We start from the raw sequence: 12,952 nt of genomic DNA on the forward strand, positions 1-12,952 counted from the left end.
ATGTTTCTGTTTGTCCAAACCTTTGCCATACTCCAAACCGTCCACCTCGATATCTTGCTGCACCTCCCCATTCGCTTCTTTAAACACCTCTAATCCAAGCAAAGCGGCGTTTACGACGCCTAGTGATTATTAGAATAAACAATAGTCGCTACGTCTACCAAATCGATATTAGTGTCGCTACTTAAAAGCACCTCATGGTTCAAAGCTGAGACCCATGCCAAAGGAAAACCTTCCTCACTTAACCCATTAATGCGAGCTACATCGGTTAATCCATTAATTAACCCACACCTGAGAATTCACGCACTCACCATCTACTTCCAGCATGACGTCTGACAATTCGTGAACATGTTTAACCACCATTGATTCGACAAAAACATACATGTCACCCACGCTACCTAAAACATGATGGGAAAAAAATCTTAACGGACAATCTACAAAGCGGAAACAAACCCATTTGACCAATACTTTCCCGACCCGTATGAACCCGTGAGGATGCTAACAAACAAGCTATACCAAATCCAACCCAAATCAGTAGCTAAACAATACCAAATCAGTAGCAAATCAGTAGCTAAGCAATAATCAAGCACACACAATACACACGAGACTTTTTACGTGGAAAACCCCTCAAAATGGAGAGTAAAAACCACGGAACTCGTAAGCCACTTAAATTCCACTATCATCAACAAAGAGAGCAATACAATAATCCTTCTCTAGATAAACTAGAGGTATACAACATCATCTTACTCTTGAACAACAATAATCAACAAGTATATGAAGAAATTAAAGACAAAAGATGAATGATTCACCCAATAAACTGCCCTCTGTTCCAGCAGCGAGAACACGAGCTACAGGCCTCTTTAGACGAATTCAACGGTTGAACACCTTGGCACTGATGTCAGGAAGACACAGCCCAAATTTGATGAAGATCCAACGGTTAGATCTCCGGGGATCGTCGATTTTCTGAACTGCTGTATTTTTAGACGGAAATTGAGAATCTCTCTTTTTCTTTTTGATCTCTCTGATCTATCCACTCTCTTAATGACCAACAACTGAACACTTTGAGATATTAATGATGCCCTCCAATGTTGACCAGGTCAAACAACATCTTGAGCTTATTTTGTTGGGCTTTGGGCTTGGACTAACACTTGCTCATAAATGAAAACCAATTAAAACCCAACAAATCTCCCCCTTTTCAATTATGAGGAAGGAATCGCCATCCCGGCGATCGAACAACATACCTTGAGCTTCTCACTTGCTAAAGCCTTTGTGAACATGTCGGAACCATTATCATCGGTGTGAACTTTATCAAGTTCAAACAAACCATATTCAAGACGTTCTCTAATCCAATGATACCGCACATCAATATGTTTTGTCCTCTTATGAAACATAGAGTTTCTAGCCAAGTGAATCGCACTCTCATTATCACAAAGAACCACATATCGTGATTGCTTAAACCCAAGGTCTTGTAGAAATCTTTTCATCCACAAAAGTTCTTTGCACGCTTCTGTTGCTGCCATATACTCAGCCTCGGTTGTAGACAATGCAACACACTTTTGCAACCTTGATTGTCATGAAACCGCTCCACCTGCGAAGGTCATCAAATATCCAGAAGTGGACCTCATGTTATCTTTGTTTCCTGCCATATCTGAGTCTGTATAACCAACGAGCATCGGCTCTCCTTTTTCAAACGTGATACCCAACTTAGAAGTACCTCGTAAGTATCTCATAATCCATTTAACCGCTTCCCAATTCTTCTTACCCGGATTTGACATAAACCGACTAACAACACCTACCGCATGAGCTATATCAGGCCTAGTACACACCATAGCATACATCAAGCTACCAACCGCTGAAGCATATGGAACTTTGTCCATCTCCTCAACATCCTCCTTTGAAGTAGGGCAATCTTTATCTGTTAGCTTAAAGTTGTTAGTAAGAGGAGAACTAACTACTTTAGCATTCTTCATGTTGAATCTACTAAGCACCTTTTCAATGTATTGCTCTTGTGATATATGTAACGTCTTAACACCTCTATCTCTAGAAATCCGAATGCCAAGAATCTGTTTTGCAGGTCCCAAGTCTTTCATAGCAAAAGACTTGCTCAATTCTCGCTTCAACTGCGCAATTCTTTTAATATTTTTACCAACAATTAACATATCATCAACGTATAACAACAATATGATGAAATCATCATCACCAAACCTCTGAAAGAAAACACAATGATCTGAAGTTGTCTTTCGGTAGCCTTGCTTTCCTATAACCGACTCAAACTTCTTATACCACTGTCTCGGTGCTTGCTTCAACCCATATAGACTTTTCTGAAGTTTACAAACATAATCTTCTTTACCCTTAACCCGAAAACCTTCAGGTTGCATCATGTAGATTTCCTTATCCAAATCACCGTGAAGAAAAGCAGTCTTGGCATCCATCTGTTCAACCTCAATATCAAGACTAGCAGCTAACCCAAGAACCACTCGAATAGATCCCATCTTCACGACCGGAGAGAAAATCTCATCAAAATCAATACCCTTTTTCTGGCTGAATCCTTTAACGACTAATGATAAGGCTAAAAAGGAACATATATTTCATAGCAATATCCCTTCTAAATAATAGGTTTTCATATGTAATTGTATTATATTTTCATTGTAATTGTTTAAATAAATAAGTGCGAAGACAAAAGGCGAAAACGAAGATTTGAAGACACAAACGTCCAAAAAGCTCAAATGTACAAGATACAATTCAAAAGGTTCAATTTATTGATGAGAAACGTCTAAAAATGACAAGAGTACAAGTTACAAAACGCAAAGTACAAGATATTAAATTATACGAAAGGACGTTCGAAAATCCGGAACCGGTACCCGAGCCAACTATCAACGCTCTACGCAACGGAGCTGAAAGTACAAGTCAACTATGCACAAGAATATAATATAATATTTAAATAATTCATAATAAGAATAATAATAAATAATAAAAAGTTGTTAATTGAGCATAGTTAAGGGGTCATAAGTGAAAATTTCAATTCAATATTTGCCTATAAAAGGCAATTCATTTGATCGATTTATGTACACCTTTTCTTCTTTCTTTCTCTTTACATGTAATATATATATTTATAATTATAATTATAATTTTAGTTTAAGTTTAATAATAATTGGGTTATTGTAAGGAATGTTTTACGGGTTTTAAAGTCGAAACTCTGTCCGTGTAACGCTACACGATTAATAATCACTGTAAGTTATGTTCTTCCTTTTTAAATTAATGTCTCGTAACTAAGTTATTATTATGCTTATTTAAGCCGAAGTAATCGTGATGTTTGACTAAATATTAAGACGGGGTTATTGGATTTTGTACCATAATTAAGGTTTGGGCAAAAGACCGACACTTGTGGAAATTGGACTATTGACTATTAATAGATGGGGGGTATTGTCTAATTGAGTGACAACTCATTGGAGTCTGTCGAACCTATCTTCAAATTAATTATCCTAATAATTAATAATGATTATGGTTGTCCTATTTAGTGACGTTCATATGGAATCTATTATAATCATTTAATTAATTATTCGGGTTGGGTAATTGATTATTCAAACTGATCAAGTGGGTAAATTAATATTCATATCTAATCAAAACAGGAGTGGATTACATACAGTGATAACTGGTGTAATTGTTGACAGAAGTGATAACTGCGTCACAGTTTAAATCCTTAATTAGTTGGAATATTTGACTTCGGGTATAAGGGTAATTTGACGAGGACACTCGCACTTTATATTTATGACCGATGGACTATTATGGACAAAAACCAGATAGGTATCAAATAAACCATGACAAAGGACAATTAACCCGAGTAACAATTAATTAAAATCAAAACGTTAAACATCATGATTACGGAAGTTTAAATAAGCATAATCCTTTTATTTCATATTCTATCGCAATTTTATTTATTGTTATTTTATTTATCGTCATTTATATATTTTACGCACTTTAATTATTGTCATTTATCTTTACGCTTAAAAATATAAAATCGACAAACCGGTCATTAAACGGTAAAAAACCCCCTTTTATAATAATATTACTACTTATATATATATATATATATATATATATATATATATATATATATATATATATATATATATATATATATATATATTTATATAAATATAGTTTTATTAAAATATAGTATGTAATCACTAGCTCCCTGTGGAACGAACCGGACTTACTAAAAACTACACTACTCTATGATTAGGTACACTGCCTATAGTGTTGTAGCAAGGTTTAGGTATATCCCATCCGTAAATTAATAAAACTTGTGTCATATTTTGTAGTATTTTGTATTAAAAATAATACTATTTCGTACCCTCACGCTACATCATCAAGTTTTTTGCGCCGCTGCCGGGGAGCGCTAAAACGCTATATTTTTAATTTATATCCGTAAAAATATAGTTATAAAAAAAGTAATTTCGGAGACACTTTTTGTGTTTTCACGGGGTAATTAAGTTTTTTTTTTAGTTTTTGATTGATTAAAGATATATTAATTTAAATATAATAATTTAATAAATATAATAATATAATAATATTGAAATAAAATATAATAATATAATAATATTTTAGAATCAAATTTGATACACGTAAAAGTTTTAAAAGTTTTAAAAAGTCGTATTTATTAAATATTTTAGGGGTATATTATGTAACTTATAATTAATAATTTCTATAATATCGCTTTCATGTGAATAGTAAATTAATTAATTTCTTTCCTTTACTATTTTGAATCGTAAAAGTTTTAAAAGTTTTAAAAAGTCGTATTTATTAAATATTTCAGGGGTATATTATGTAACTTGCAATTAATAATTTCTATTATGTCGCTTTCATGTAAATAGTAAATTAATTAATTTCTTTTTATTTACTATTCATGAATAGTAAATGAGTTAAAAAAAATTTGAAAAAAAAATAATAATAATAAAAAATTTATTAATTCCTTTAAAAAAAAAAAATTTGTGTAAAAAAAATCGTTTTTTTTAAAGAAAAAAAATTCGTTTTAAAAAAAAAATTGTAAAAAAAATCGTTTTTTTAAAGAAAAAAAATTTTTTTAAAAAAAAAAAGTTTTAAAAAATATATATATAAAAAAAAAATTTTTTTAAAAAAAAGATTTTAAAATCCTTAAAAAACGAAATATAAAAAAAATTTAAAAAAAAAAGTTTTTTTTTTATTACCTTTAGATTTTTAGACTCTAGTTACAATTTTTAGTATTAAGTTTAGTTTTGCCATAGTTATTTTTATTTCTAGAATTTTTAGGTTTGCCGTAAAATCCCTTAAGTGCTTATTCCTTAGACTAAGATTTATGTGCTTTAGAATTTTGCGACGCCGTTTTTCGCGCTACTTTCTTATTTTTATTTTTCGACGCCTATTTTTCGACCTTTTTCGACGCGTTTTTTTTTCTTTCATATTTCTCGCTATTCTAGTTAGGATAAGATTTTTATTCTACTTCTTATCTAAATTTCTTAAAATTACGAAAATTTATTTTAAGTGGTTAAATTGATAGACATCAAAATTTTCTGGTTCGTAGTAATAGTTGGATTAGTAGGTGGACCGGGTTATTGGAGCCAAACAGTACTCAATTATATTGAGACCAAACGAATCCTGCCCATCTGCTGCATCTTTTGGCTATTCGAAACGTGGGCAAAATCAGAAAAGTCTATTAATTGGATAACTTATATAATTTTTCTTTCCTTTTAAAAACTAATAGGATATTCAGTGAATGCACCGAGTAAAACGTTCACCACCTTTCATACGTTCACCACCTATAACTCGATCAAGACATCTAGCCAATATTGTCGCCGTTGATTTTTCTTTAGAATCATCATCTAGTCGACCAAGAACTCCAACTCAAATTTCCGATAATCCATCTTTTGAACCCGACCTCACAATTGAGAATTCGGAGAATATTCAGGGACAATTCCAAGATCCAGAACCACTAATCATTCCTCCTGAACCACAAACCATTAAATCAGAATCTTTTAGTGATCCGTATTCAACAAATTCAATTATGGAAAATCTGGAACCTCTAAGTATGGAAGACCGAATGAGAGCCACACGCACGGGCCAAGGTCACGCCATTATTAAGCCAGACATTAATGCGCCAGATTATGAAATCAAAGGACAAATCCTACACATGGTAACTAATCAGTGCCAATATAGTGGTGCGCCGAAGGAAGATCCAAACGAACATCTTCGTACGTTTAATAGGATCTGTACACTATTCAAAATCCGAGAAGTTGAGGATGAACAGATCTATCTCATGTTGTTTCCCTGGACTTTAAAGGGAGAAGCCAAAGATTGGTTAGAATCATTACCTGAAGGGGCGATTGACACATGGGATGTTTTAGTTGAGAAATTTCTTAAAAGATTCTTTCCGGCATCTAAAGCCGTGAGACTTCAAGGAGAAATTGTTACGTTCACACAAAAGTCAAATGAAACTCTATATGAGGCGTGGACAAGATTTGGAAAGTTGTTGAGAGGATGTCCTCAACACGGTTTAGACACTTATCAAATAGTACAAATATTCTACCAAGGTGTCAACGTTGCTACACGAAAAGACATCGACATAACAGCTGGTGGTTCCATTATGAAGAAAACCGCAACTGAAGCTTACAAAATTATTGATAACACAGCCTCCCACTCTCATGAGTGGCACCAAGAGAAAGATATATATCGTTCATCTAAAGCGGCTAGAGCCGATTCTAGCCATAACTTTGATTCCGTTTCCGCAAAAATAGATGCTTTCGAGAGACGAATGGAAAAGATGAATAAAGATATTCACGCAATACGAATCAGTTGTGAGCAATGCGGTGGACCACACTTAATGAAAGACTGTCACATTGAACAAACGATGGAACAACGTGAGAATGTTGTCTACATGAACCAAAGGCTGGAAAATAGTTATCAGAATAATTATCAACCGCCAAGGCCAAACTGAAATGTCCCGTTCTTATTGATTAAAAACGTTCCATATTAATTGATTTCGTTGCGAGGTTTTGACCTCTATATGAGACGTTTTTCAAAGACTGCATTCATTTTTAAAACAAACCATAACCTTTATTTCATAAATAAAGGTTTAAAAAGCTTTACGTAGATTATCAAATAATGATAATCTAAAATATCCTGTTTACACACGACCATTACATAATGGTTTACAATACAAATATGTTACATCGAAATCAGTTTCTTGAATGCAGTTTTTACACAATATGATACAAACATGGACTCCAAATCTTGTCCTTATTTTAGTATGCAACAGCGGAAGCTCTTAATATTCACCTGAGAATAAACATGCTTTAAACGTCAACAAAAATGTTGGTGAGTTATAGGTTTAACCTATATATATCAAATCGTAACAATAGACCACAAGATTTCATATTTCAATACACATCCCATACATAGAGATAAAAATCATTCATATGGTGAACACCTGGTAACCGACATTAACAAGATGCATATATAAGAATATCCCCATCATTCCGGGACACCCTTCGGATATGATATAAATTTCGAAGTACTAAAGCATCCGGTACTTTGGATGGGGTTTGTTAGGCCCAATAGATCTATCTTTAGGATTCGCGTCAATTAGGGTGTCTGTTCCCTAATTCTTAGATTACCAGACTTAATAAAAAGGGGCATATTCGATTTCGATAATTCAACCATAGAATGTAGTTTCACGTACTTGTGTCTATTTTGTAAATCATTTATAAAACCTGCATGTATTCTCATCCCAAAATATTAGATTTTAAAAGTGGGACTATAACTCACTTTCACAGATTTTTACTTCGTCGGGAAGTAAGACTTGGCCACTGGTTGATTCACGAACCTATAACAATATATACATATATATCAAAGTATGTTCAAAATACATTTATAACACTTTTAATATATTTTGATGTTTTAAGTTTATTAAGTCAGCTGTCCTCGTTAGTAACCTACAACTAGTTGTCCACAGTTAGATGTACAGAAATAAATCGATAAATATTATCTTGAATCAATCCACGACCCAGTGTATACGTATCTCAGTATTGATCACAACTCAAACTATATATATTTTGGAATCAACCTCAACCCTGTATAGCTAACTCCAACATTCACATATAGAGTGTCTATGGTTGTTCCGAAATATATATAGATGTGTCGACATGATAGGTCGAAACATTGTATACGTGTCTATGGTATCTCAAGATTACATAATATACAATACAATTTGATTAAGTTATGGTTGGAATAGATTTGTTACCAATTTTCACGTAGCTAAAATGAGAAAAATTATCCAATCTTGTTTTACCCATAACTTCTTCATTTTAAATCCGTTTTGAGTGAATCAAATTGCTATGGTTTCATATTGAACTCTATTTTATGAATCTAAACAGAAAAAGTATAGGTTTATAGTCGGAAAAATAAGTTACAATTCGTTTTTGTAAAGGTAGTCATTTCAGTCGAAAGAACGACGTCTAGATGACCATTTTAGAAAACATACTTCCACTTTGAGTTTAACCATAATTTTTGGATATAGTTTCATGTTCATAATAAAAATCATTTTCTCAGAATAACAACTTTTAAATCAAAGTTTATCATAGTTTTTAATTAACTAACCCAAAACAGCCCGCGGTGTTGCTACTACGGCGTAAATCCGATTTTACGGTGTTTTCGTGTTTCCAGGTTTTAAATCATTAAGTTAGCATATCATATAGATATAGAACATGTGTTTAGTTAATTTTAAAAGTCAATTTAGAAGGATTAACTTTTTTTTGCGAACAAGTTTAGAATTAACTAAACTATGTTCTAGTGATTACGAGTTTAAACCTTCGAATAAGATAGTTTTATATATATGAATCAAATGATGTTATGAACATCATTACTACCTCAAGTTTAGTAGGTAAACCTACTGGAAGTGATAAGAAATGATCTAGCTTCAAAGGATCTTGGATGGCTTGAAAGTTCTTGAAGTAGGATCATGACACAAAAACAAGTTCAAGTAAGATTTTTACTCGAATTAAGATAGTTTATAGTTATAGAAATTGAATCAAAGTTTGAATATGAATATTACCTTGAATAAGAAAGATAACCTACTGTATATAACAAAGGTTTCTTGATCTTAGATGATTACTTGGAATGGATTAGAAAGCTTGGAAGTAAATTAGTAAACTTGAAGGGATTTTTGAAGTGTTCTTGAAGTGTTCTTCCTATGATGATTATAGCTTGATTCTTGAAGTGATTTTTGATGAAGATGATGATTAACTACTGGAAAAATACGTTCATAATAGTGTGGGTGTGTTGAGAGAGAATTAGAAAGAGAATTGGAAGTGAAATGGAGTGAATGATGAGTGGTAATTGGTGAGTGGTGAGTGGTGTTAAAAGGAGTTCTAGTTAGTTGACTAGCTCATGGTAGAAGTTAAAACTGATTAGTCATACATGACATAATCAAGAGTGGAATCCCATGCTAGTTCCTATTGGTATATACCCATAGTAAGTACGTTTTGAAGCTGTGTATAATACGGGTAAAAATACGACTAGAATTCTTGATGAAAGAAAAGAATGGGAAAGTAACTGTAACCATTTTCGTTAAGTATGAGTGTTTTGATATATGTCTTGAAGTCTTCCAAAAGTATTTTAATACATCTAAATACACTACATGTATATACATTTTAACTGAGTCGTTAAGTCATCGTTAGTCGTTACATGTAAGTGTTGTTTTGAAACCTTTAAGTTAACGATCTCAATTAATGTTGTTAACCCATTGTTTATTATATCTAATGAGATGTTAAATTATTATATTATCATGATATTATGATATATTAATATATCTTAATATGATATATATACATTTAAATGTCGTTACAACGATAATCGTTACATATATGTCTCGTTTCGAAATCCTTAAGTTAGTAGTCTTGTTTATATGTATATAACTCATTGTTAATATACTTATGGAGATACTTACTTATCATAATCTCATGTTAACCATATGTATATCCATATATATATCGTCATGTCGTTTTTACAAGTTTTAACGTTCGTGAATCGCCGGTCAACTTGGGTGGTCAATTGTCTATATGAAACATATTTCAATTAATCAAGTCTTAACAAGTTTGATTGCTTAACATGTTGGAAACATTTAATCATGTAAATATCAATCTCAATTAATATATATAAACATGGAAAAGTTCGGGTCACTACAGTACCTACCCGTTAAATAAATTTCGTCCCGAAATTTTAAGATGTTGAAGGTGTTGACGAATCTTCTGGAAATAGATGCGGGTATTTCTTCTTCATCTAATCTTCACGCTCCCAGGTGAACTCGGGTCCTCTACGAGCATTCCATCGAACCTTAACAATTGGTATCTTGTTTTGCTTAAGTCTTTTAACCTCACGATCCATTATTTCGACGGGTTCTTCGATGAATTGGAGTTTTTCGTTGATTTGGATTTCATCTAACGGAATAGTGAGATCTTCTTTAGCAAAACATTTCTTCAAATTCGAGACGTGGAAAGTGTTATGTACAGCCGCGAGTTGTTGAGGTAACTCAAGTCGGTAAGCTACTGGTCCGACACGATCAATAATCTTGAATGGTCCAATATACCTTGGATTTAATTTCCCTCGTTTACCAAATCGAACAACGCCTTTCCAAGGTGCAACTTTAAGCATGACCATCTCTCCAATTTCAAATTCTATATCTTTTCTTTTAATGTCAGCGTAGCTCTTTTGTCGACTTTGGGCGGTTTTCAACCGTTGTTGAATTTGGATGATCTTCTCGGTAGTTTCTTGTATAATCTCCGGACCCGTAATCTGTCTATCCCCCACTTCACTCCAACAAATCGGAGACCTGCACTTTCTACCATAAAGTGCTTCAAATGGCGCCATCTCAATGCTTGAATGGTAGCTGTTGTTGTAGGAAAATTCTGCTAACGGTAGATGTCGATCCCAACTGTTTTCGAAATCAATAACACATGCTCGTAGCATGTCTTCAAGCGTTTGTATCGTCCTTTCGCTCTGCCCATCAGTTTGTGGATGATAGGCAGTACTCATATCTAGACGAGTTCCTAATGCTTGCTGTAATGTCTGCCAGAATCTTGAAATAAATCTGCCATCCCTATCAGAGATAATAGAGATTGGTATTCCATGTCTGGAGACGACTTCCTTCAAATACAGTCGTGCTAACTTCTCCATCTTGTCATCTTCTCTTATTGGCAGGAAGTGTGCTGATTTGGTGAGACGATCAACTATTACCCAAATAGTATCAAAACCACTTGCAGTCCTTGGCAATTTAGTGATGAAATCCATGGTAATGTTTTCCCATTTCCATTCTGGGATTTCGGGTTGTTGAAGTAGACCTGATGGTTTCTGATGCTCAGCTTTGACCTTAGAACATGTCAAACATTCTCCTACGTATTTAGCAACATCGGCTTTCATACCCGGCCACCAAAAATGTTTCTTGAGATCCTTGTACATCTTCCCCGTTCCAGGATGTATTGAGTATCTGGTTTTATGAGCTTCTCTAAGTACCATTTCCCTCATATCTCCAAATTTTGGTACCCAAATCCTTTCAGCCCTATACCGAGTTCCGTCTTCCCGAATATTAAGATGCTGCTCCGATCCTTTGGGTATTTCATCCTTTATATTTCCTTCTTTTAAAACTCCTTGTTGCGCCTCCTTTATTTGAGTAGTAAGGTTATTATGAATCATTATATTCATAGATTTTACTCGAATGGGTTCTCTGTCCTTTCTGCTCAAGGCATCGGCTACCACATTTGCCTTCCCCGGGTGGTAACGAATCTCAAAGTCGTAATCATTCAACAGTTCAATCCACCTACGCTGCCTCATATTCAGTTGTTTCTGATTAAATATGTGTTGAAGACTTTTGTGGTCGGTATATATAATACTTTTGACCCCATATAAGTAGTGCCTCCAAGTCTTTAATGCAAAAACAACTGCGCCTAATTCCAAATCATGCGTCGTATAATTTTGCTCGTGAATCTTCAATTGTCTAGACGCATAAGCAATCACCTTCGTTCGTTGCATTAATACACAACCGAGACCTTACTTTGATGCGTCACAATAAATCACAAAATCATCATTCCCTTCAGGCAATGACAATATAGGTGCCGTAGTTAGCTTTTTCTTCAATAACTGAAACGCTTTCTCTTGTTCATCCTTCCATTCAAATTTCTTCCCTTTATGCGTTAATGCAGTCAAGGGTTTTGCTATTCTGGAAAAGTCTTGGATGAACCTTCTGTAGTAACCAGCTAGTCCTAAAAACTGGCGTATGTGTTTCAGAGTTTTCGGGGTTTCCCACTTTTCAACAGTTTCTATCTTTGCCGGATCCACCTTAATACCTTCTTTGTTCACTATGTGACCGAGGAATTGAACTTCTTCCAACCAAAATGCACACTTTGAAAACTTAGCGTACAATTCTTCCTTCCTCAATACTTCTAACACTTTTCTCAAATGTTCACCGTGTTCTTGGTCATTCTTTGAGTAAATAAGTATGTCATCAATGAAAACAATGACAAACTTGTCAAGGTATGGTCCACACACTCGGTTCATAAGGTCCATGAACACAGCTGGTGCATTAGTTAAACCAAACGGCATGACCATAAACTCGTAATGACCGTAACGTGTTCTGAAAGCAGTCTTTGGAATATCATCTTCTTTCACCCGCATTTGATGATACCCAGAACGTAAGTCAATCTTTGAATAAACAGACGAGCCTTGTAGTTGATCAAATAAGTCATCGATTCTCGGTAGTGGGTAGCGATTCTTGATGGTAAGTTTGTTCAACTCTCGGTAGTCGATACACAACCTGAATGTACCATCTTTCTTCTTGACAAACAAAACAGGAGCTCCCCACGGTGATGTGCTTGGTCGAATGAAACCACGCTCTAAAAGTTCTTGTAATTGGCTTTGCAGTTCTTTCATC

The sequence above is a fragment of the Rutidosis leptorrhynchoides genome, chromosome 7 (genome assembly GCF_046630445.1).
Source record: "Rutidosis leptorrhynchoides isolate AG116_Rl617_1_P2 chromosome 7, CSIRO_AGI_Rlap_v1, whole genome shotgun sequence".
NCBI lineage: Eukaryota > Viridiplantae > Streptophyta > Magnoliopsida > Asterales > Asteraceae > Rutidosis > Rutidosis leptorrhynchoides.